Here is a 24929-nt window from a genome sequence, read left to right on the forward strand (position 1 = left end):
GAGTTGTCCTGACAAAAGAAAATTTAAAGCAAAACATAATTATATAATAGTATATCTGCAAGATAGGTGATGAAAGGAGAACAGTGACAAACATCCCTCATTTAACTGTCCAAACCCTAGTCTTGGAGTAAGGGGGAGGGTTCACCCCAAATCCCCAATCTGCTAATTTTCTGTGGTGATGACATCTGTGGAATATGAATAAGGTCTCTGTATGTCGAGCTTCCTGTAATCTTTCAATATTCTAACGCTTCTTATGTTTAGTAAAGGGATTAGCAGACAATTCTGGGGAGGTGTATGATACATCTATCTAGAATCATAGAATGGTTTGGGTTAGAAAGGACCTTAAAGATCACCCAGTCCCAGCCCCCTGCCACGGGCAGGGACACCTCCCACCCACCCAGGTGGCTCCCAGCCCCGTCCAGCCTGGCCTTGGACATGCCGGGGATGGGGCACCCACAGCTGCTCTGGGCAGCCTGGGCCAGCGCCTCAGCACCCTCACAGGGAAGAATTTCCTCCTTGTATCTCACCTAAATCTACCCTCTTTCAGCTTAAAGCCATTCCCCCCGTTCTATCACTAAGTGCCCTTGTAAAAAGTCCCTCTCCAGTTTTCTTGTAGGTGCTAGAAGGCTGCTATAAGGTCTCCCAGAGCCTTCTCCAGGCTGAACCACCCCACCTCTCAGCCTGCCTTCACAGGAGAGCTGCTCCAGCCTCTGATCACCTTCATGGCCTCCTCTGGACTGGCTCTGACAGGCCCATGTCCTTATGCTGGGGTCCCAGAGCTGAACACAGCGCTGCAGGTGCCAAGTAGAAGGGACAGAATCACCTCCCTTGACTTGCTGGTCATTTGCTGCTTTTGATGCAGCCCTGGATACGGTTGGCTTTCTGGGCTGCAAGTGAACATTGCCAGGCCATGCTGAGCTTCTCATCAACCCACATCCCCAAGTCCTCCTCCTCAAGGCTGCTCTCAAAACATTTTCTGCCCAGCCTGTATCGATACTGGGGTTTGCCCCCACCCAGGTGCAGGGCCTTGCACTTGGCCTTGTTCAACTTCACGAGGTTCCTGCAGGCCCACCTCTCAAGCCTGTCAGGGTCCTGCTGGATGGCATCCCTTCCCTCCAGCGTGTCAACCGCAACACACAGCTTGGTGTCATCAGCAAACTTGCTGAGGCTGCACTTGATCCCAGTGTCCATGTTGCCAATAAATATGTTAAACAGCCCCGGTCCCCATATTGGCATGTATGATGAGTTTACTTTGAAGTATAATCTGAACTTTTTGAAACTAGTCTCAAAGTCTCCATTACTGCCAAATTCCCGATACGTTCGGAGGTCTTGCTTTCTGTTTTCTGTGCTGCAGGTGTCAGTGTGCAAGGCACTGGTGAAAGTCTCAGCCAGTTCTGAATTGTCCCAAAGGGAGAAAGAAAGGACAGTCTAAAGATTTGTAGAGAAATTAATCTGTACAGTTAGGTCAATAACATGCAGTTGCTAAAATCCTCCTGAGATGTAAGATTTGAGCTCAGCTTTTTTCATGGCTCATTTAATGTTGCAATGATGGAGTAAAGGTGAAGTGAAAACATCCTTTGCTGGGAGTGAAGAAAACAAGACACCACTCCACTTGTCTTAACTTCTGGGCAAGAGAAAAAAAATCTTGTTTTCTCCCTAATCGTAAAAAAGAATGGAAGTGCAACTGAAGGGTTCCATTCAGTCACGTCTGTTGCTTCTGTTGCTATACTGCTCACTGACTTTATACTTGATACCCCTTCTTTGGGGCAGATTGTCACATTTTTTTTATTTTATTGTATGCACATTGTAGCACTCCAAATTGTCATAAGATGATATAAATGTAATAATGTTAAATCTGAGTTTGATGGAAATATAACTTCAAAATCTTTTGATCAAATTAATAAATAAATAGAAAATAAGCTAACACTTAGAAAAATGTTAAGTAACATAACATTTTTATTTAATCCCAGAAAAAAACCCCACTGTTTTGTTTTTGCTGTTTAATGGAACAGTATAAAAGAGGGATGGTTCTAAATTTGTGGTAAAAGACAGTTACAGCAGAAGTCAGAAGCTAATTGCTTTCAGCATCCTTTTAGTGGGCAGCCTTTTGTCAATGGCAAAGGGGTAGCGTGATACATGGTAAAGAACAGGCAATATTGAATCTGATTAAATGGCTTGGTTAATATTCTGGAAACTGGTCTGTGATATACATGAAGCTGTGATTGTGGCTTTCCTTATTTGTGTTACCCTTTTTTCCTTACTATTGGAATTTCTACAGAGGTTCTCTGTGGAAGTGTCATAAGGGCACTAGGAAGAATTTTGGATCACAGAAAGCAAGTACAAAATTAAAGCAATGAAAGAAGCTGTCAAGTCAGTTTTATTTTAGACCAAAATTTGGTAAAGACAGGTTTATTTGCAGATCTATTTCTATTCCCTTATAGCAGCAAAAATGCAAAGCAAAACAGTTCCATTGAATACAACATAATGGTCCTGGTTAAGGAATTATTCCTGCTAATGTGTGTGCATACATATATATATATATTTGAAAGAGCGCACTCAGGTTCTCTGAGACACTCCTGAGGTTGTATTTGAAGCCTAGGTTAGTGACGCTGAGTTTCAGCAAAGATGCTGCTTTCAAATCATGAATTCTGTGCCTATCTCCAAGGTGGTGATGGACTCCCCCAGTTTTACCCAGGACTTTGAGGACCCCTATGGGTCTGCCATGGGTTTAGTATATTTCGGGTCACTCTGCTAGACGTTTCAACTATTCCTCATTCCACTAAAGTGCAGGCTTGGGTCCATGCATCTATCAGGACTGGAGCCAGATTCACAGGTTTGTGTAGTCTCCTTGACAGAGTAGAGGCAATTAGATATTCCTAGGCTAGTATGAGGGGATACATTACTCAGTGTTTATTCTAACAATAGGCTTTTAGTATTCTAATAGAACAGCATTTCCAGAGATAAGGAAATTATTTTAGACCCCTCTTTCTGAGCTATCAAAACATGGCAAAAAAAAATCTTTCTCTTATTTTTTTCTTGTTTTAAAATATATATATATATTTCTCCAGGGTGGAGAATAAAACTAATTTTAGGATGTACAGTCCTCATGTTTTCACCAAAATCAAAATTAAGGGGAAAAAATTAAGTGAAAGATTTTTGCTCAGTTTAAAGTGGAATGGAGAGGGCCAAGGGCTGCCTGGAGCAGGAGTACAGTAGATTTTTTGCAGGTGATAAGATGAAGCTAAAGATTGGTACTTTCTGCTCGCCAGAGCTGTGATGAGAGAAACCTCACACTGAGACTTCATTTAAGGAGGCTGATTGCTTCCAGAGCCTTGGCTCCTCTGTGACTTCATTAAGTAATACTTTCACAATTTGAACAGTTCAGGAAAATTATGACTAATCAACAAATTCATTTGTGATGAATTGTTCACTTAGCTCTAGTGATGAGGCTTGTGCTCCCCCTGTGCTGGAAGGAGCCCCCGGGGGTGGGGGAAGCCCACAGACCCCAGGAAACAGGAATGGACGTTTCCTGCCTGGCTCAGACCCCCAGAGGAGCAGTGTCCTTGGCAAAGCAAGCACCTGCTCACATCTCAAACCAGGAATGAGGCATGAAAACAAGATAAAGCTCACTGCTGATTTGGTCTGCATCCAGTGCAAGTTACAAAGCTATAGTTATCTTGGGTTTTATTCCTTTGAAGTTGCCTTTACCTTTTTATTTATTTTTTTTTAAGTGGCAAAGCTCAAGAACTGTTCCTCTGACCTCCCAGACATCTCATTTCCCAGAGTACAGTTTCTTATCTTTGACAACTACACCATGTTCAGCTCATAGAAATTGAGCAAAACAAATCTATCAGCTTTAAAATACGTGTATGGAAACAATAAAATCTCCTTATCTCTAAGATTTCTTCAGTTTTTACTTGTAGTTTTAGGTCTTTTCTTTATTAAAGAGTTCTCTTTCACATAGTGCCATAACCAAACTGCAGTCAAGGATCTATCAGAGAAAAAAAAATTGCAGAGAAGGAGATATCAGAGCTGTGTCGCAAGAGTTCTACTGTGATGTTTTGCCTAGCTTAAAAATTCAAGGTGCTGCTAAATCAGAACATGCATCTTGGCAAACTTTAGCTGTGCTTGTCCCAGAACAACTAGATGCAGCTGCGTCTTTGCCAGATTTGGCAGTAGTGTGAGAAAAATACCTGCTGCCGAGGCACCTTGGAGATGACAAGAGTAAATCCCTGCTCCTGGCTGTCGGGTGCAGGATGCCAGAGGGGCATCGAGAGCAGGGCAAGGGTGATGTGAAGTACAAGGGCACCAAAGGAAAAAACTGTAAAGGAATATACCGGCAAAAAATTTGGGAAGAGGGAGAGATGGAAAGGAGGTGGTGAGGTAGAGAGAAGAAAGCATTTAGAAATGAAGGACAGTGTGTCAAGTAATAGGGAAATCCCAGAAATGGAGATGAGAGAAAGGAGAATAATGAAGCTGGAAGGCTTCAAGACTTCCTTGTTCAATGTACAGCGCAGCACGGGTCCTGTGGAAGAACAGAAAATAACCAAAGGAAGCTGTTTATGGCCTAACTTTATGATAAATGCCATAGAGAACATCTGTAAGTATAGCTCAGTGTGGGTTAAGGCATGACGCTCCTTTATACACAGCTCCATATCAAATTTTAAACAGCTCTGCTATGTCAGATGAACAGCTTTCAAGATAAGCTGTGCTGTGTGTCAGGTTCCTGCTGCGACAGATTTGGTTCAGGAGCAGATCAGTGCTGTGAAGTCCGTACCTGTATTACCAGGGTAGAATGACATTTGGACAAGTTTTGCAGCGTAGATGTAACCACATCTACACCTATACTACATTAACCCTGTTCCTTTTTGCTACAAGACAGCAATAATGGAGATTAGACCATTTTTAATCACTCCACAGCAATAAAGTTTTGTTTGACCATGCAAAGGTAGTGAAATATAATTTATCCCTAGTGCAACTATATGTATTCACTGGAGTTACACAGAGGAGAAGCTTGTGTGCAGTATTTATAATGGAAGCAATTAACACTGAAGCAGAAATGTTTATAGCAGACTTCCCTGTGGCTCATTTTGAATTATTTTACAACTTATGTACCAGTTTAATTATATAGTGGAGATTAAGCTGTATAAAAGTGACATTGTTATGATACAGTCACTTGAGATTCTGGCTTTTATAGCTTACAGGACCAAACATCACCTTCAGAGAGCTCCCGCTGTGTTTAGAACTGAGAATGAGAGCATCCTCTAGCAGCATCTCAGCTTCTTAGAGGATTTGCCTAGTACTGGTTGTCATCAAAAAGAACATGATGATATAATGATAAAACCTGATGTAATACGTTCTCCGAATCTGTCTAGTTCTATATAAGTCTCAAGCAAACAAGCTGATATATTTGTAACCCCCATCCTCACCTTGCCCCCCCCGCCCCGCCCCCTTGCACTATCTGCATACTGCAACCTAAACACAACCTTTTAGGATTCTCCATTAACCCCCCGCTACCTGCTGCATCCAGCTGCTCTGTGCACCAGTTCAGAACACGTAAATCTGAACAGAGGTCAAGAGTTTAAACAATGAATCCATTAAGCTAAGAAAAAGGTTATTTTTCTAGTAGAACAGTTTCACTGTTCTCTTTTACCTCAGCTTTATAATGTCTATATAATCAGTTTGTCGAAAAAGTAAGGAAGAACTGAAGAGATCTGTGTGTGTCTGCCTTCCTGATGTACAGCTCACTGCAGGGCTACCTCAGTGGTCAGTAGGTCTTTCTCCTGAGAGGGACTTTGAATGTCTAAGATACTGTTAATAGTTAACATGCTAGGTTTAATTAGTGTCCTGCTTAAGTGAGGAGTATTAGTAGATTTAGAAAAGTTGTTTCTCTCATCTGTTTCCTAGACTGTCATGGAGCAAAATTCCTCTGGGATTGAGTAAATTAGCAATGTGCTATCAAAGTTTATGGAGCTGAGCCAACCTACTACAGCTGAGCTCTCTGTGGACCTTTCTTTCTGAACTTCTGAGCTAAACGATGGTGTTACTAGTAATTTCTCTTTGTCCTAGCCAAAGCGAGAATGCATCTACTGGTTTGTATTTTGAGAGCTGTTCCTACCTGCCTCGATGCCCGTGCTGTTGGAATGGATGTGAGCACAACGCTCTGGAGCCCACTCTGCCGCTGCAGGCGCCTGCTGGGACCTGTTGCAGCTCACACTGGGTGGGAGCTGTCACCGGCACCGAGCAGCACAGCATGGCATGGGCACACCAGGGCAGCCAGTACAGCTGCCTGTGCTGTTGGTTCCTGGAGCCTTTCCTGAGGCAGGCGATTCTCTCAGTGGGACTTGGATGAAGCTGGCTGGGCAGTCGCTGGTGCACAGTGAGCTGCAGCCAGGAATGAGTCCTCCCTCCCCTGGGCAGGGAGCCAGGAGTGCTGCAGGGAAGTACGTACCTGCACACAGCTGACAGCTTCTCTGGTGCTGCATGTAGGGGACACAGGCTTGTGAGAAGTGAAGGGAGTGAGGCTTTCCAGCTTTCCTTGTTTTTGTCTCTTTCATTGGAACAATGAATTAAGTCTATAGAGTACAAGTAAGAAGAGCTTGTGCTGCCCTAAATCCAAACAGCAACACCTGCCCCTCCTGCGTATGGAAACACGGAGACTCTCAGGAGGGTTCCAACAATTTCTCTGTATGGGAGAGAAGTGATCTTTTTGCCTTTGCCCTTTCCACAGTCTATTGCCAGTGAGGTTTGTTTAACAAAACTATTAACAAATATGCATATCTATTAACTGCCACATCATGTTAAGTCTCAGCTGGTCTGTTTTCCTCTGTCAAATTTAATTACAGTCCAGGAAACAATGTAACATGATACTAGCGACAAAAATTGACAGGACTTGTCACAACAAAATGTGTCAGCTTGGAATATCCAGAAGGCAGTTGCCCAAGCAAAGAAGTGATTCCACTTGTCCCACAGCTCTTCTCTCAGCTTTCTCTCCTACACAGATGAGTTCACAGTTCTGAGCTTGACCTGCAACATGCCTAAAAAATTAAATGCATTTCTTTCCTGATTGTCTGTCAAATCCTGTATATCATTTACTAAATGTCCTTTTTTGTATGTTATTGGTCTACAGGGCAATTCCTGCAGCCTTGTTTACATCTGGCCTTGTTTCTAACACCTTCTAGTTCCTGCATAGCTTATAGCTCACTACATCAAACCTTCTTGTTCAGTCAGACATCACAGCTGCCCTCCTTGTTCAGCATTAATGAAACACGCACCACTGTTGCTTCCTTTAGGCTTTATTCTTCTTGTCCATGTGGTAAATAATTTAGATTCTGAAGACAACAAAGTATTTGCTTGGTTTTGGTTGATACTCTGCAAAAGCTACGGTCTTAATCTGAAGGTTACAGCCACGTCCTTACTAAGCAGTACAGTCAGAGTAATGTGGGACTAGTATGAGAAATTCTCTGCTAAACATATTTGAGAGAGGGAAAGATTTTCTTTAATTGTGTTAACAATGTTCTCTTGATCAAGAAATATGTGAAACAGACAGTTTCTCCAATAATGATTCTCCCTCTGAGGTAAGTCAGTTCTAGACTCATTTTGAAAACTCACATTGTTGAGTGAACACCAATTCAATATCCTATACTGGCTAGCCTCCACTGAAATTTTGTTTTGATTATGAGATGCCAGGTCTTCTCCTGAAGAATGACTTCAGGAACTTGCATTTTTTTGAGTATAAATGTCATGGATAGGTAACAGTAGAAGAATTGTAATGTAGAAGGGGTGTGACATGCATGAGTGATCGTACTTATGAATTAACTCCTTTTCCCTGTTAACAGAAAATGCATGAATCAAAATTAATTGATTTCTGTCTCATGTATTGTTTTGAGTTTTCCTCCCCTGCTATATAGAAGAGGAGAATTTGGCTTTGTGAACTGATTGCTTTATTGATTTACTGCTGAAGCTGCTGAATCAGCATCTTGTTAGTGTTGCTTTTTAGGCAGCAAAAATAAAAATGTACAATTAAATGCAGATAATTCATTTCCGGCCTTGTGCAGCTGTTGAGCCTGGCTGTATCTGTACGCTGCCTCTTTGTGTAACGTACTGGTTTGGTTCTGGAAAGGCAGAAGGCTGGGCTGTTGCATTACTTTGCTCTCCTGAATAATTGATTCAAGCAGGTGATAACAGTGGAAAGAACCTAATGTATTTGCCTTAAAATTATTGAACAGAACTAGCCAATCTTAATTTTCTTTAACTTAAATCTGAACTTCAGAGACTCTCAGGTAGGAATTTTTAAAGTTATAAGATGGAGATGTGGAAAAATACAGATAAGGTAACTGTAAGTAACAGCAGATAACAAAACTATTGTTTTGACCTGGACACTTTAAAAAGAAATGGAACCATATGGAGTGGGGTCAGTGAACCCCAGGGGTGTTTCAGTCTGAAAGTCTGGAGTGTGTGTCTGTACACAAGCACACCTCCATGGAGCATTCTGAGAACAGGACTGCAGTTAATAATTTTTGCTGTTGAAGCATGGAAGTCAAGGTAAGAGAAATAAGAAAAAAGAAAAAAATGAGCAAACACATTAATAAAGCTAAACCAAGAATTTGAACTTCTTTAAAAAAAAAAAAGTCGGCACGACTTTTTAAAGTTTCTAGAGTGAAGGGAGTTAGGCCCACCTGTTTTGATAGTTAGGCTCTCATAGAAAGCGAAGTTGTGCTTCAGATCTGCTTGATTTACTCCAGTGTTTCATTTCTAGTGTCCACAGCTGACGAAGAATTGCCACAGGGATCATTCTTTTCTGTTTCAGGTAGTTTCTACTTTTCTGGAGGAATAGATACTTACTGAAGAGGCAAAATTTCTTGTCCCACAGGGACACTACATCCCACAGAGCTTCTTTTTCCTTTTGAATCATCCAGTTGTTCTCCCTGAAAGCTATAGATTCCTCCCAGAGAATCAGTTTGCTGCTTGAGATGGCCAACTCTTCCTCCCAGATCCTGTCCTTCTTCCAGAAAGCCTTGTTCTTCCCCTGCAGAGCTTTGTTCTTTCTGTGCAGGATTTTGCTCTCATGTATGACTTTATTCTTTTCTTGGATATCCTGATTCTCTTTTAGAAAAGCTCTGATTGCTTTTTGACCAGCCTTAGTCCTTTCTTCTTCAAGAACCCTGATGTTCTCCTTAGCAGCCTTCATTTTCTTCCAGAATTCTTCAAGCCTTTTCTGGATTCTAGCAACTTATTCCTGGAATTATTATTATTTTTTTTTATCTGGAAGTCACTAATCTTCTGTAGGGCAGCTGTAGCTCTCTTCTAAAACATTCTTGATCTCTTCCATGCAAGCCTTGTTCTTTTCTTGGAAGATCTTTATTTCCATTCATAAGGCTTTGCCTTTGGTCTTGGCTTGAAAGGCTTTGATTGCTTCATGGAAATTCTTACTGGCTTTGCAGAAGACTTTAATATCCTTCTGGAAGTCCTTTTCTCCTTTTTTCAAAATCCTGCAAAGCTGTTGCTTCTGGAAGTTGGACAAGTTTGACTGGAAGTTCTTATTCTGTGTATTTGAATAGTAGAAAGCAGTTATTTAACTATTTGGTTTTATTTGCTCCATCCTTTGATTAGGTTTTTGCTTTTTTTCATTTGGATTATAACTGACACTATAGAAACTGGATGCCTGGATGTGACAGGGTGAAGCAATGAAGTCTTCAAGTACAACTGCTTCTCCCAGTGAAACAGGGAAGATGTTTGTCTAAAGACACTGTTAGGATCCCCAAAACAAATTTGAAGAATATAAAAGCATGTAGCATTGGTATAAATTTCATGAACTGTAACTAAGCTGTGTTACGTTTTGTTAGTAGAGCTTACACCCTGCAAGCGAGCAGCTCGGTAACCATCACAGCCAGCTCTAGAACGCAGAGTAGCTTGCTAATCATTCCTAGTCATGAGGTTGCACCATATGAGTTTTACCTCATTTGTTGGCCCTAATCACCTCTCAGGACTAGATCCAACATGAAAGTAAACACATCACAAAATAGGAGTATTACAACATAAAGAGAGTTTGGAAGTTGTGGTCTTTATTTACCACTGTTTCCCCTTCAAAAAATCAAAACTATACTCTTAAACTCATTCAGTATTAGCCAAAACCTGTGGTCCATCATGACTAAAAGCAGTTGAAAACTGGATTTCTTTATAAAGGGAGACTTTGTTTCAACACCAGCTACTAATTTGCTGAAGAAGTTTGCCAAATGATATTCCTTGGGCTGTGTTATGCAGTAGGAAAAGCTCTTCCTATATGATTATGTCATGTCTGACTATAAAATTTCTTATGTTGGTTGTTATCAGTTATTGTGGTTGTCTTTTCATCCTTTGTCATTTTGATTGTCCACAGTGCTACATGAGGAATTTTTTTTTGTTGTTTTGGTCCTGGAAGTGGACAAAATAGTCATTTCTTTTCATTGTAGTAAATTAATTGCCTGTATTTTATGTCCTGGTTGTCTTAAGTGGTTTTTAAGTCTTAACATTTTCTGTGGCTATGTACTATTGACCCATGCTTGGGTTTTCCTGTATTATTTTCATATCTTGTTCATGTTTAGATAAATTGACTTTACTGTTCAGAAACGCATAGTGGGACAAAGCTAATCAGAAAAACTGGCAGGTGGAATAAAACTGGAATCAAACTCAGAAAAACATGGATATCTGGTCAGACGTTTGAGTTCAGGCCCCCTCCTGAGCACCCACTGTTTTGTGTGTACTACTTTGTACTTCATAATTAAATAATAATCCCACAGAAGAGCTACTAGTGAACACAAGTCTTTATAGCATTGTACATAGTCTTCTCTGTATCTAGGGACAATATTTTTCTTCCATTAAATCCATTTTCCTTCTCCCTTACTACTTGCCAGCATTTGATCAAACATCATTTTTTCTATGTTAACCTTCAGGAACTCATTTCTCTGCCCCTTTCCCAGAAACTTGAAGAAGTCCATGAAGGTCTCGAAGTTAATGTAAGTCACTGTTATTTTCCCGAAGAGAAAGACTGTGAGGGAAATAAACTAGCGAATTCATACTTCTTTTTTGCAGTGTGTGCACGTGGGGTGAGTTTCAGCATAATCAAAAACTGATGAACTGCGTGTGATGATTTTGGAGAATCTTCTTAGTACTTCTTTGAAATCTTCCCTGAGGTGCCATGTTTCTAATGCTAGTGTAAATCTAATTCTGAAGTTGGCCCTGCTTTCAGCATGAGATCAAGCCAGAGATGGCCTCCAAAGGTCCCAACCTAAATTATTTAATGATTGTAATGTTGTTTAAAAAATACTCTACAGCATGTTACTGCAAAATATTTTTGTGTCAATCAAAGACCTGCTGATCCTAAAAATGTTGCTGCTTTCGCAGCTGATCAGCACAGAGGTTTCAGAGCATCTTTTGGATTAAGTCACTATGCTTGACATCTGCATTACCTCGGGCTAATATGAATGAAAAAACACTAAAAAAGCAACGGTTTACTTTCTCACTGAAATCAACAGTTCATGGAATTATCCCAAAGAGAGACACAGTATACACAAGGGAGAAAATGGCCTGTTGTATATCTGATGATTATTCTGAAAGCTTCAGTATTAGTGCTTCATTATCTGAGCTCATTTTGAGTACAAGGAACGGAGAATTAGACAGCTGTATTCCTTTCTTGAAAGAATAGATACGATTCCAAGGGAATATGCAATGCAGTTGTATGAAGCTGTGAGCATCCAGACACTGCAGAGGTCAAAGCACCCTCTGCAGTCAGCTCAGCTTTACCATAGAAATGTTTTCTGCCTGTCATTTATGTATTTATCAGCTTCACTTGCCTTCTTTCCCTGCTTTCCCCTCTCTCCTTTTCTCTCCCCTTTTCACTTATTCCAAAATACTTTGTCATACCTAGGAATTGTAAGCAGAAGAGAGTGGACTGTGGATTCCTTTACTTGATTTTTGTAACTTCCTTGGAAAGGAATGAATTGTAATGCATAAATGAGTATTTTGATCACTTCTAGAGAATGAATACTGTTATGGGACTCAGAGCAGTGAAACCATGATTATTTCAAAGCAATATCCTCATCCTTTTCAGTCTCCCAGTGTCTGCTAGATTTCATCGATGTGTACATCTTTGAGTAAGATCGTATGTATGTGTCTCGTTTTTTTGAGATGGACAGTGCCCGAGACCTCCTCATGTGCAAGAACAATCATAAATCTAAAAGTTTTTGGAGTTAATTTTCTTTTTCAGTCTAAAAGACAACTGACTAAGTATATTCACCATTTTCACTAATTTTTAATGGAAGATAATTACTAACACTAACAAAATTTGGGTATAATTTTATTAGAAGTATAAATGTGATGGTTAAGACATCTTTGATAGAGGTGAAATTTCGCAATGTTATCCACCTGCTGATGAATTAGGACCAGGCAGTCAAATAGTGTTGTCACATCAGAGAAAACAGAGACAATTAACTGAGGTTTGAAAAGGTCAACAGAGGAAACCTGCAAATAAAGGACTGAGGATTTCAAAGAGCATTCAAGGTCTTATTAGATTAAGAAGGTGGAATTCACTCTAAGCATGCAAGTGCCTCATCTTTGGTTTCTGGCTGTGTTTTCTTCTCTGAACGTTTTTGCTCCCCAAGGAATTCCTGTTCCCCTTTCAAAAAGTCCAGTTCCTCCTTCCAAAAGTCCAGCCCAGCTCCATTGGTCTAGATCCTCCCCCCAGGCAGCCACTTCATCTATTAATAGGATCCTGAAATTTCCTCATTCTCCAAGGGAGAGTTTTTTTTTCCAGAGTCATATTCTAGCAAACTGGGAAGCCCTGAAGTACCACCATAGTGACAGGACCTCAGGTCAGTTCGTGATGTGAAGCAAGCTCCTATAATGGCAATTACAAAACTGAGTTAAAAGACAAACCCATAATCCCATCAATGAGTTTGCAGCATAGGAAAGAATTAAATGAGTCTATTATCAGATTTATTTTTATTAAACTTCTCTATAAATTCATAAGAAATATAGCACTATATTTCATTTTTTGAATAAGGATTGAAAAAATGGGAAGTAGCCAAAGTATTCATTCTATGTCCTTTCTATAAACACCTACTATGAATTTAAAGCTTAATTTTTCTTAGGGTAGGAAAACAAGAGAACTCTGAAGTACAGCTTTGATGAAAGTTTTCCATGGTGTCTTGCTATCAGTCCTCCATCATATCTGAAAAAGAATAAGATGTAATGATAGTTCTCTTTAGTGACAGAAAATAGTCTGCTTTTTCAGTTGGTTTGTTGTCATGGTTGCCTCCATGATGTGAAACATATAATTTATAAAGGGAATCAGAAGTACTTCAGGCATAGTTCCATAGTATTGGTGTATCAACCTATATCTAAAGAATATACTTTTGCTTAAATAGGATTTAGGGCTTGGTGTAGGAATTACTAGATGAAATTTTTATGGTTCATCATAAATGAGCCTGATTAGAGGATAATGGTGTTTCTACTATTAAAATGTATGGGTATCCACAGCTGGTATGGTGGCTTAGCAAAATGAAACCCACTTGCAACAAACAAACAAGCCTCTCAGGATGCCTCAGGCATTTCTGTTCTGCAAGCTGTCAGTGAAAAGCCTGAGAAAGGCTCCTTTGATTTGCATACATTTCGTATGTACTGTGAGCTGGAGCTGGGCCTATAAACAATTTTGGAATTGGTGGTGGAAACTGAAAAGAAAGGAAAGGAAATCAAGCCAGACTTTTGAGAGGTGCAGGCTGCAAAAATTAGAAAATAGATATTTTTCTTCAAGGAGAATTACATATTTTCTCACAGGAGTACATTTTGTCTTACCTCTGTGTTTTCAGGTATTGCTCTCCTGATTTATATTCCCTTCTGCTGTGTCACTTTTTGCCTGTCATACCAGTAGCTTTTTCCCAAAAATTCTTACAATACCTATGATAAAAAGGTCCATAACAGAGAAGATGTCTCCTCTTTATTTTGCTTTTAACATACCTTGGATCCCCTAAAATTCAGAAGAACACATCAGTACTTATCTTCCAGTCACCTTATCTCTCCTTTTCTGCCCTCATGTACATCCCAGCCCCATGTCCCAGTTGCTTAGCACTTCTGTATCTCTTTTATGAGGTCTTTTGTAGTTGTTGGGGTTTTTTTGTAAAGAACTTTTTTTTTAAAGAAAGTTCTCCAAACTCATAATCCAAAGTTGTGTGCTCCCTCACAGACAGCTGCGTGCATCCTGTACTGACAGTACTAATGTACTGTTGGGTCATATCACCTGTTGTGATGTCGTATCTCAGGCTGGTGATGCTAATGTTGCATTACTGAATATGCCTGTGGTGACCCTAGGATGGGGCACAGGTGTAAGAGGAGGAATGGCTCTGGGGAAAGTTGACACAGTCCCTTCTTGCAACTATTTCTGCTGACATAGGCAGTGCTAGAGGACAGACTGTATAGATTGTTCCAGGTTGGTTACATCCATGATTTTCATCCTCAGTGTCCTGGGCCTTGAAGTCCAGATGTGAATTTTCCAAGTGGATGGAGTAATTGGATATCTGTTTCTTCTGAAATAATCCACAGCTTGATGAAATCTCACAAGTGACCTCAGTTGGCTGTCTTCTGCTTTACCCTGCTTTGGGATATTGAGAAGAGAGGGTTTCCCTGTATAATGTGGCACTACTAAAGAAGAAACACACAACGCACAAACTGTGAAATGACTGCACTTGTTTCAGGACCTGTGGGCAACTGCACAGAATGTCAAGGACACATTTAAAGCAAGGAAGATAAGAAGATAATAATAAAATGTAGACAAGCTTAGTACAATTTGTGTCATTTGAAAGTGCTCACAAGAAGCACAGTGTTGGGATTCATGTGGGATATGCTGAGAAAGCAAAGCTGTCAGATTTTTTTTTTCAGACAGAAACAGACTGAGAGGCAGAGAGAGCTCAGGAACTGGAAACAGTGGAGCTAACACTGTCCTCCATGTGCGACCATCCCCTCCTTCCCTAACGCTGTTCCATACAGGCATTGCCTCTTGGCACTGCCTTTCAAGAAGATCACAGGCTTCAGGTCTGTGCTTTCTCTGAATGTCTCCACTTCCCATCTCAGGGTGAACAAGGACCTGTTCACTCAGTTCAACTTGTTTTCCGAATTGCAACTTCAGTAGTGACACAGATGTTTCCTGGTGCTTCCTGAGCGCTCTGGAGGTGGGGAGGCTTGCTCTGTTCCCCAGCTTGTGCCACAGAAATGAGCATCCGCAGCCCCCAAGACACAGATGTCTATTTCACTTTGGAATCTTTGCTCTTGTGTTGTGAAAGGGAAATGGGGGTAATTACAGGGTTGTTATGTTGTTTTTGTAGGTGAAAAATTAGTCAGGGATGTCTTTGATATATGAGCTAGTTTGGCCACCAGGATATGGATTTTTCCCCTGAATTAAGTGCTTTCTAGTGCAGTACACTAATGCAGTGCTATGTCACTCTGAGGGACAGCAGCCTGAATCACTGAAAGAACCAAATAATTCTCTATAGACATCTCGAAATGCACTGTAAAAATGGTATTACAGGCTCTCCAGGTATTACTCTAAGTCACCATCTATTTTGCTATTTTTCCCCACAGGGTCATTATTGGCTTTCTTACAATACATAAAAGCCATCAAAAAAACACAGTGTTTGTACAGTCACATGAAGGCCTTTACATTAATGGACAGTTTTATTTAGTATGCTTCTGAAAAGAATAAATTAAAATGCTTCCTTGCATAAGATCACCTGTACCTCTCCCATTGCTGACAGGTGATTCCCATTCAAGTCCTCCCTGCTCAGATCTCGGGACATCTCTTCCCATGCCCTGTGTAGTTATTTATAGCTGTGCAAAAGAATTTATAAGTATAATGCAGGTTCAAAAGGTTTGTATAAGGAATTAATGCCAATTATCAAGGTAGCCTTTCTGTCTTGTAAGTATTGGAGAAATTTACTGTCACAGACTAACTGTATTTCATAGCTGACCACAAACAGATCTCAGAAGATTCCCCCACGCCCCCACCCCCATTTTCTTCATGGTGCAAGAATGTGCAGAATGGGCTTTTCACTGCTGGTCAGCAGTGTTTGATGGTCAGATGCTATTCTAGTCCTCTGAATCATATCATTAATAGATTTAAGGAAAGAAATTTATTTCTCAGGGGGGTGTTTAAACCCTGAGGCTACACAGCAGTCTTCCCTTTTCTGCTGTTGAAGATCTATTTTCCCTTTTCGTACTCTTTGTCTTCTCTGTTCAGATTGTTCTTTGATGTCACAGCATTCCTTTATTATTTCCCAGCCCTGTATCTGGTTATGAGTCCAGTCACAGTGGTTTGTGTTTGGTCCTTGTGTTACCTGTGCCTGTGAGCAAGGTCTCTGCTGAAAGAGAGGGGAGAATCTCAGCTGGGAAAAGGAAATGTTATTTTGGAATGAGTGTGGGAGACTGCATTTCTGTGGGTGTGCTCCATGTATTGTTTTTACAGTATCTGTCCCAAATACTTAGCTGTCAGACAGTACTTCAACAGCTAGTGAAACATCTGCAGTAAAACCTATGAAAAGTTATCAAAATTCCTAACATGAGCTTGACAAGTAAATTGAGTGGGCTGCCATGTATCTCCAAACTAATCCTTAAACTCTGACAAACCTGGAGTTCACATACTCTTCTATTGCTTCTTAGCACTTTTTCTCAGTAAGGATACAGTGGAGATAGGTCTGACCAATTCACAAACATCTTAAGTTGCTGGAAACAAAAATAGAAAACACAGAAATAATACAAAAACTTACAACTCTATTTCACACACCTCCTAAACGACATAATGTCACCTGCAGTAAGATGGTGCATCAACTGCCTTTACAGACAGGCCATGTCTTTGGAAACAGCCTGCCTGCCCCTAAATAGGCAGAAAGGACCAGACCAATAACCGCCCCCTCCCCCCCCCCCCACACACACACTTCCTCCCTAGTGCTGTACTTCTGCCCAAGCTTGTGACTGCCCGACTATGTTTAGGTCCCTGTGCTGCTCCAAACGCCCTTCTAATCCATTATAGGTTCTGCCCTAAGATCCTAGCCCAACACTCTCCTTCCTTCTCCTGTTCTTCTCATTATAGGACCATTTCTAATTCTTTTTTGCCATCTGTCCTATAAAGAGTAAGAAGTTTTTGAGTTGTTGTTTCTTCTATCTGCCAGCAAGGTCCCTGATTGTAAAGGGATATATGTTAGCCAGATGATCATTGAGCTTTAATCATCCCTTGTTCTCTGTGCTGTGACCACGCTCTGTAACTCATGCAGGCAGAGGGACCCAGTGATGTAGTGATTCCTGTAGAGACAAATTTATACCATCATACAGAATTTTTAAACTTTATGCATAGAACCCCCTAGTGACTCACACACATATGCTGCCTGAAACCAAAGATGTGCTTTGAAAGCTCCTTTTTTGCTAGCAGTGACTTTGGTTTACCAAGGCACTAAAGTGGTGTTTAACTAAGATGCTGTTGTGCTGGCTGCTGTGCTGGCTTCTGTACTGCGTATTTTCTATCTCAGAGCAGGAACAACACTGCCTCAGAGCCCTGCAGTCTGCCACAAACATTTCATGACAAAATACTTTGTCTAGGGCTTCTCAGCATAGCAACATAATGTTCCAAAAGGCTTGGTCATAGTAATATTTTATTAGTCAGAGTTATACAATGCTATGTTAAATATTTCAGAGGAAATTAGAAGTTAATTCAGTGGCACCGATCATCTCCTTGTTCTGGTATGTGATTAAAGATGTGCTGTCAAAGTGGGTAGGCCAGAAATTAACTTAGTTTGACAAGTGTCTCATTTAGTAGCTCTGTTCTTGAATATTCTGCTCCTGCTTCCTTGACTTTTAATTCAGTGCTAAGGCAAAATACAAAAGCAACTGACAACAGCTTTCTTGTTGGTCTTGTTTCAAACAGACCTTTACAAAGATGCAAGCTGCACAATAGTGATGCACCAGGGAACAAGGTTCACGGGGAGTTGTTTGCCTCTTGATTTGCCTTGACTGTTATATAGACTGCTGCCACTTCTCAGCCAGAGGCTGATGGCAGCAGGACTAGCTTGGAAGTCTGCTTTCTCATGCAGCTCACAGAGCCAGCCCTTTGCAATGACATCCTCTCAGGTCCTGTCTCCCATCTTGGCTGGCAGCAAATGACTCCTGTTGCAAAGGCTGGTCCAGCATGCAGAAACAGAGCAGGTGAAAATCCAGTGAGCGGCACTGGGTGTAGATGTTATTTCTGCTTCTTTAAGTTCCTTAGTGTCCCCACTTCTGGAGGAAAGTGAACAATTACATCACTGCTGGAAACAGTGTGACTCACCCAAAGATTCATGGGAGAAACCACACTGCCCAAGAAAAGAAATTGCTCTGCTTGTAGTAAGAGCTACTAAAACTAGCTAGCCTTTTCATGATGTCTCCTAAAATATAGCCATCACAGTCCACAATGGGAAGGGATGAGAAAAGAAAGGTGGCTGAAATAGAAAATGCTGAAAGGTCAAAATAAGGTGTTCACGTGGAGGGTACATGACACATTCAGACACCTAAAGCTTACAGTTGTTGGAGACAGGACGTGAAAGCCAAGCAGTATTTGTTATTCCCTCTCACGCTGACAGTAGCTGTGATGGGAATCATCAGTGACACTGAGCTAAAACTCCCTTCCTGCAGCCTCATTGTAGATTGTAATTTTGTTCTCTGCATTGAATGCTGTAAGGAATTGATGCATGTGTGGGAGCAGGGTGAGGAGGAAATCCTTGCTCTGAGAGGGAAACTGAGCACCAAAGCCAGTGCTGTCTGTGCAGACTTCATTTTCTTGTTTGCAAATACAGCAAAGCTTAGCTCGGGGCTTCTCATGATAACCTGTCTGACTTGCAGTTGTGTTATAAAGCAAAGAAAAGTTGTGGTAATCGTACAAACTCACCGCTAGATACCCCAGGCTCCATCTTCTCCCAGAAACCAGCACTAATAGTAGTTCAAGTGCATTTGTGGCTGTACTTTTGTCCCCTCTGTACACTGTGGATAATATAGCTTTTTGCTTCCTACTATTTTTCATACTGGCAGTGATTACTACGTGGCCAGCCAGCACCATTTCCCCCCTAAAGTATAAGAGTGCCTTTTTGCCCCAAGATGATAAGCTTGAGAGGTGTCCTATAAAGAAAACTAACACTTTGTCCACAGCGCAATTGACGTGCACAACTAGGCTGGCATTTTCAGTGTCAAGCTAATATTGGATGGCATTCAATGGAGGTAGTGGGGATGACAGCTTCTCTTCTGGGTGCACAATAAACTTTTTGTCTCTCTTGTACTGTGCATAAAACCCGTGAAATCCACTAAGTATTAAGTTAAGACAATTTTTTTGTGCAGATTTTTGATGTGGCTTATTTGCCTATAAATGTGGTTTTGCTTTTTGTGTCGTGGCCCTGGGAACATGGTGCTCCCAGAGTGGCGGGTCCGGGGGCACAGGGCCTAGCCTGCTCCACCTCAGCAGCCATTCCACGCCGCCATTCCACGCTGCTAGCGGGGCGCCGGGCGGCCATCTTTGGCTGTGGGCTTGCTGCATTGTTTCTGCATCCACACTTCACCTGTAAAAGGAGAATCAAACCCCTGCCTTGTCTGCCTGTAGAAGATTGTGAGGTGCGCCTTTGTATTGGGTATAAATAGCAAGTGCTGGCTGTGGGGCCTCTGTGAGGGGCGGCGGGTGCCCCCGCGCAGGGCCCAGCCCCTCAGACAGGCTGCAGTGCCTCTGGGAGAATGTGTTTATCAAAGGGCAAAATGTCACACAACTGTGAGGTAAAAAGTGTGAGACCCAGCCCTGCCAGCACTCAGCTGAGAGCAGGAGGTGGGTCGGAGGTCTGTGAGTGCTGGAACAGAGGCTACAGGCAGCCCCTGGTGAGACCATGGCGGAGCGGGTTTGTACCGAAGGGCTGCAGCCTGCATGAAGGACCCACGCTGGAGCAGGGGAAAAGTGTGAGGAGGAAGGAGGAGCAGCAGTAAGGAGCTGTTCTGGACTGACCACAGCCCTCTTCCCCTGCACCTCTTGGGGTGGGAGGAGGTAGAGGTGTTGGGAAGGAAGGACTAAGGCTAAGAACCTGGAAAAAGGGAGGAAAGAATTTGCTCTAAAGTCTGCCTTTTTGTTTCTCACTACCTGAATCTATTCTAATTGGCAATAAATTTAGTTAATTTTCCCCAAGTAGATGACGTTTTACCTGTGACTGTAGTTGGTAAGTGATCTTCCTGTCTTTATCTCCAACCATGAACTTTCTCCGGCTGTGCCCCTCGATGTGCAAGGGTAAGGCTGTTGATTGTTTCACATCCCTACCACACTGCTATTTAAAAGCCATGTCAAACACTCGTCCAAAGTAGTCTGAAATGCCGAGAGCGACAGATCAGCCAGAGCAAGCAGTTTTAAATAGTTGCACCCTAGACTGGAAAGCAATATTAGTATGGGATGTGTGAAGAGGGGAATGTGTGAACAGGGAAAAGAATGAAACCAGGAAGAAACTGTTGGGTGTTATTTGTTGTGCCTTCCACTTGTCATGCATTTTACTGCAAAGAAATGGGAACAAGCTGACTGCTAAAGTATCATGAGTTGCATTCAACTGTTTTCAAAACCAGCAACTCTTTTTGCCCATGTCTTTGCAAAATCATACACAACATCTTGAAATAGATAAAATAAGAGCTATATGACATTGTAAATTTCAGGGTTAATGATGATTGAAGTACCTTCAGTGGAGAGTCATTTGCTGGACTGGACACTACTCTATTGTGCTTACATCAGTGAATTCCCACCAGAAGCTGCTATCGGGAGAACAGAGGACTGTGCACTTGTTTTGCCTGTATCCTCCAAACCACTGATGATAGCATAGTTATTGTACTTTATGGGAAAACTCTGAGGTGAAAAAATCTAGTTTTCTATTTTTTTTACTTATTTATTGCTACTGCTGCAGTTTTACCTCACTTATAAATATGCACTGTTTGCCCTCTTGAAATGGTCTGGTTTTTGAGTTTTATGCTTTCCAAATGTTTTTTCTTTTTGCAGTGCTTTAAGTCACTTTGTATGGTACGTGACTCTGAGTGCTATTTATGGGGATTTGATTTATTGCCTTATTCTCTCAAATCTAGCCAGTCTATTTATGTCTTTTGTTTTGCCCAGAACCTCATTTCCCCCATAAACTAGTCTAACTTGGTTTTGAAAGTATGTCCTTTCTGAAAAAGATCTACCTCATGTATAGTTTTCAGTACTTTTTCAAAAGAGAAAACCAATTCAGCCAAACTGCTCTTTCTTACCTAATTTTTCTCCTTTCTCTATTTCAAATAACACTAGAAGACTTCACCATTTTGGTTTCAAGATTTATGTCCGTGAGTTCTAAAATGTATGTCGTAGAGCAATAGATCCGCTCAATTTTTGTGTAACAGATGGCGTAACACTTAGATGGGAAAGATTGTCACAACCGGTCAAGAAATGTGGGGTTTAGCTGCTTACAGGAAGCTGTCTAATGAGGCTGGTTGATATAATATAGGACTTGTTAGAAATCGAACCCCTGGTTATCACAGGCTATCTGAAATGGTATTAGAATACTTATGATTAAGCAACTGAATATCCCAGTTATATTGCATTGGTCTCACTCTCAGCCAAATTGCATGGGTAGAGATTCAAATGGACTGTCCAAGGAGAAAGGGATGCCAATGTATTCCTTTTCTGTATCTGCAAACAAAGTATTTCCTGCCATCAGCATTGGGTGTGTTTTCTGCTGCATGGAACCCATGTCCACAGCTGGAGGAGAATGTGACAGCAGTGTAGTGAGCCTTTGTGCAGCTCAGGAAGCACAGAAGTAAAATAGAATAATTTTTCTTGCCATCCTCTGTTCCTGATACAAATGCACTTCCAAGCTGAGGTTTGAGGACATCACTCATGTCTTAAGTGGATGCAATTCTACTGACTCCAAGGGATTTGTTTTCAGGCAAGTAGACTTGAATTTAAGCCAGAGGTAACACAACCCTTTGGAAGTAAAACTACTGGCTGTTTTAAAAATATTTTAAAAATACCCACTATACACTTTTTATGTCTGCTTTAGACTGAACATTAAGCAGCTGCTTTTATAGTCTAAGATTAAAGTGGAAGCAGTTATGAGCACTGTGTAAGATAATGAACCTCTGTACAAACTACCTGCCTGAGAGGATACGTGTCTACATGTTAATAAGGCCAATATGCAGGGGCAAGCCATCTTGAGTACTTTGTTTCATTTTTTCCTATGCCTTTTTGGGGGCTTTGTGAATGCTCTGATGAGATCTTACCCATGTCCTGGCTGTGGGGGAGTCAATTCTTCCTCCAAATTGTCTGCTGTTATCCTAGCAGGAGGTTTCCCCAGTAGGCTGGTGTAAATTAATGATTAGACATGGGTTTCATATAATTTCTGCTTTGGATCGTAGCTATGTGGTTTCACAGTTCTTTGAGATTAGCTTTGTACCAGTTTACATCAAATTTAGAGTTGTTCTTAACTTATGGTGTAAAGAAGATAAGGAAAAGACATTCATAAATCCTTTGTCATTTAAATGAGCTGGAAAAACATGGCATTTCCATTCTAATGTAACTTTCTCCAGCCATAGAGTAAGCACTGTGCCTGCCCTGCCTGTGTTGGTGTTAATGATGGGGAGCAGCAGGATGCTGCAGAAAGGGCACGGGACATGGCGCAGGTGACCTGAACTCTGAGTGCTCCTGCTGAGGTCAACTTACTTCATCTTTCTGCCTCTGTTTCTCCTCTCGTCCTATGTTCAGATGATAAACTTCAACAGAGAACTGCCTGCTGCTATGTAAAGGCAATGTGTGTAGCTCAGAGGGGGCCTGGACTAAGTTTGAGACTGTGGTTGTACTGTAGTATAAAATAGTCATGGTACAAACACTTCTGGTTTTAGTGTTCTGGCGTTGCTTAGTTTGAAGGCTGCCATATCCTAAGAGGATGGTGGACGAGTGTATACAAACTGGGGAAGCTATGTCAGAGTGTGGGTTATACTGTGTATCACTGACTTTTTTGTGCCTGGCAAAAATATTTAAATCTTAATGCCATGTTGTTCTGTGGGCAGCAGTTCATATAGCAGTTTCATTATCTAACAGTGGAAATAGCCTATTAAGCATAGTATTTGTTTCTAAGGGAATTGTTTCCTGGTCTCTAATCAAGTGGAGGTTTTTTAATGCTATAATATCAGATTATTCAATGTCATATGGGTACTCTGTAATGTTTTTCTACTGTTACAACATCAACATTTCATTAAGCTGAATGTTATTATGCAGTTTCAATTATCTGAGTCTTGCTTTGCAGACATTTCTAACACCTCCATGTTAAAGCTAAATGTTTAATTTATGTATTTATCTGCTTTATATGAAAGAGAGGAAAGCTTCTAGTTCTAGCTAGGCAGTGCAGAGCTGCCCCCAAAATATGCCAGAAAGGTTACCCTAAACTCTGCATAAAAATCTCTTAGCAGAACTGTTGATTTACCATACTTTTGCTTTTGAGGATATGATTGGAAATTTAGGTAAAACTAATAGTAAACACAGCAACTTGAAAGTTGTATAGCCTAACTACTCACAGAATATCTCTGGGCAAAGCAACCTGCTTAAGACATAGAAAAAAGATTGAATAGTTTTTTTAATAATCTAAAACTTACCGGCTGGAGTTTAAATCAGATGAATTCTTATTGGTATTCAACACGACTACCACAGACAGACACAGCAGCAATCAGGAAAAGGAAGAAAGCAGCACAGACTATCCAATTTCATGTAGATTTTTTATATGATTCAATCTTGTTTCATTGAGGCAGTGCCAGTGTTTGAAGACAAACCATACCTAGATGCTAGATCAGGATAGGGATCAATAGAGGAACATATGGATTTGTAAGTTAACTTATCACCCTCTACTAGTGAGAAGACGTGTGCATAGCAGGTGGAGAGAGTAGATAAAGATGATGACTGGTACTTGCAGTACTCCTGCAGGAAAGGCATTTGGGAATCAGTTTGTTGTGCAGTTCCATGCACATCAGTGGAGAGGCTGCTGGAGACCTGGCTGTGTGGGGTGAGCACCAGCCAGAAAATTATCTCAGCTGACCACCACCTTTCATGGCAGAATTTGTGCCATCCATATGGGCAACTCTGTCTTGCTTGTTCCAAGATAAAACCAAGGAAGAACATAGGGGCTGAGGGCCTTTGGGAGGAGGAGGAAATGGTTTAATAGCTATGGGAAGTCAGAAAGGGGCTTTATTCCTGTCTTAATACCACCACTGGAGTTTCCAACACCTGGAAGAGTATTCATATGAAAAATTCAAAGTAATTTTATAACTTAAATCCAATATAGGAGGTAGGTTAACTCTCAGTTTCCCTTCATCAGTTAATAACAAATTCAGACTTACTCCTGTTTTCTAACTAGTGGTCAGATATGTCTTTCTGAGTACACTGCGAATCCCTTTCCAAATACCACTCAGATATAGCTTTTGCTTCCTGGCCAGTGATGTCTCTGTAAGTCTTGCTTGAATGTATCCTGTGCAGCCTGTCAGCACTGGATGGGTATTTCTGGGACATGGCCTTGATTTTCATTGTAATTTATAATTGGGTAGAGTGGGACATCGTGCTGGGTAACAAGGAGATGAACCTTTTTAGATGTTTAGAATATTTTGCAAAATACTGTATCAATTTATACTGCTTTGAAATAATGCATGCAGCTTAAATATTAAATAACCATTGTGAACTCTGATAACATTTCTGATTATTTAATTAATTTGCAATCAGATCAATAAACATGAAGGCAGAGACTTCAGCGGTGCTTTGGGGATTTAGGCACACTGGTTTTGTATATATTATATCATATACTATGATTTTCATTGCACTTCAATATAATAAACACTCTTTATGGCTATACTTTGCC

Source organism: Falco punctatus, assembly GCF_963210335.1.
Source record: "Falco punctatus genome assembly, chromosome: 4".
NCBI lineage: Eukaryota > Metazoa > Chordata > Aves > Falconiformes > Falconidae > Falco > Falco punctatus.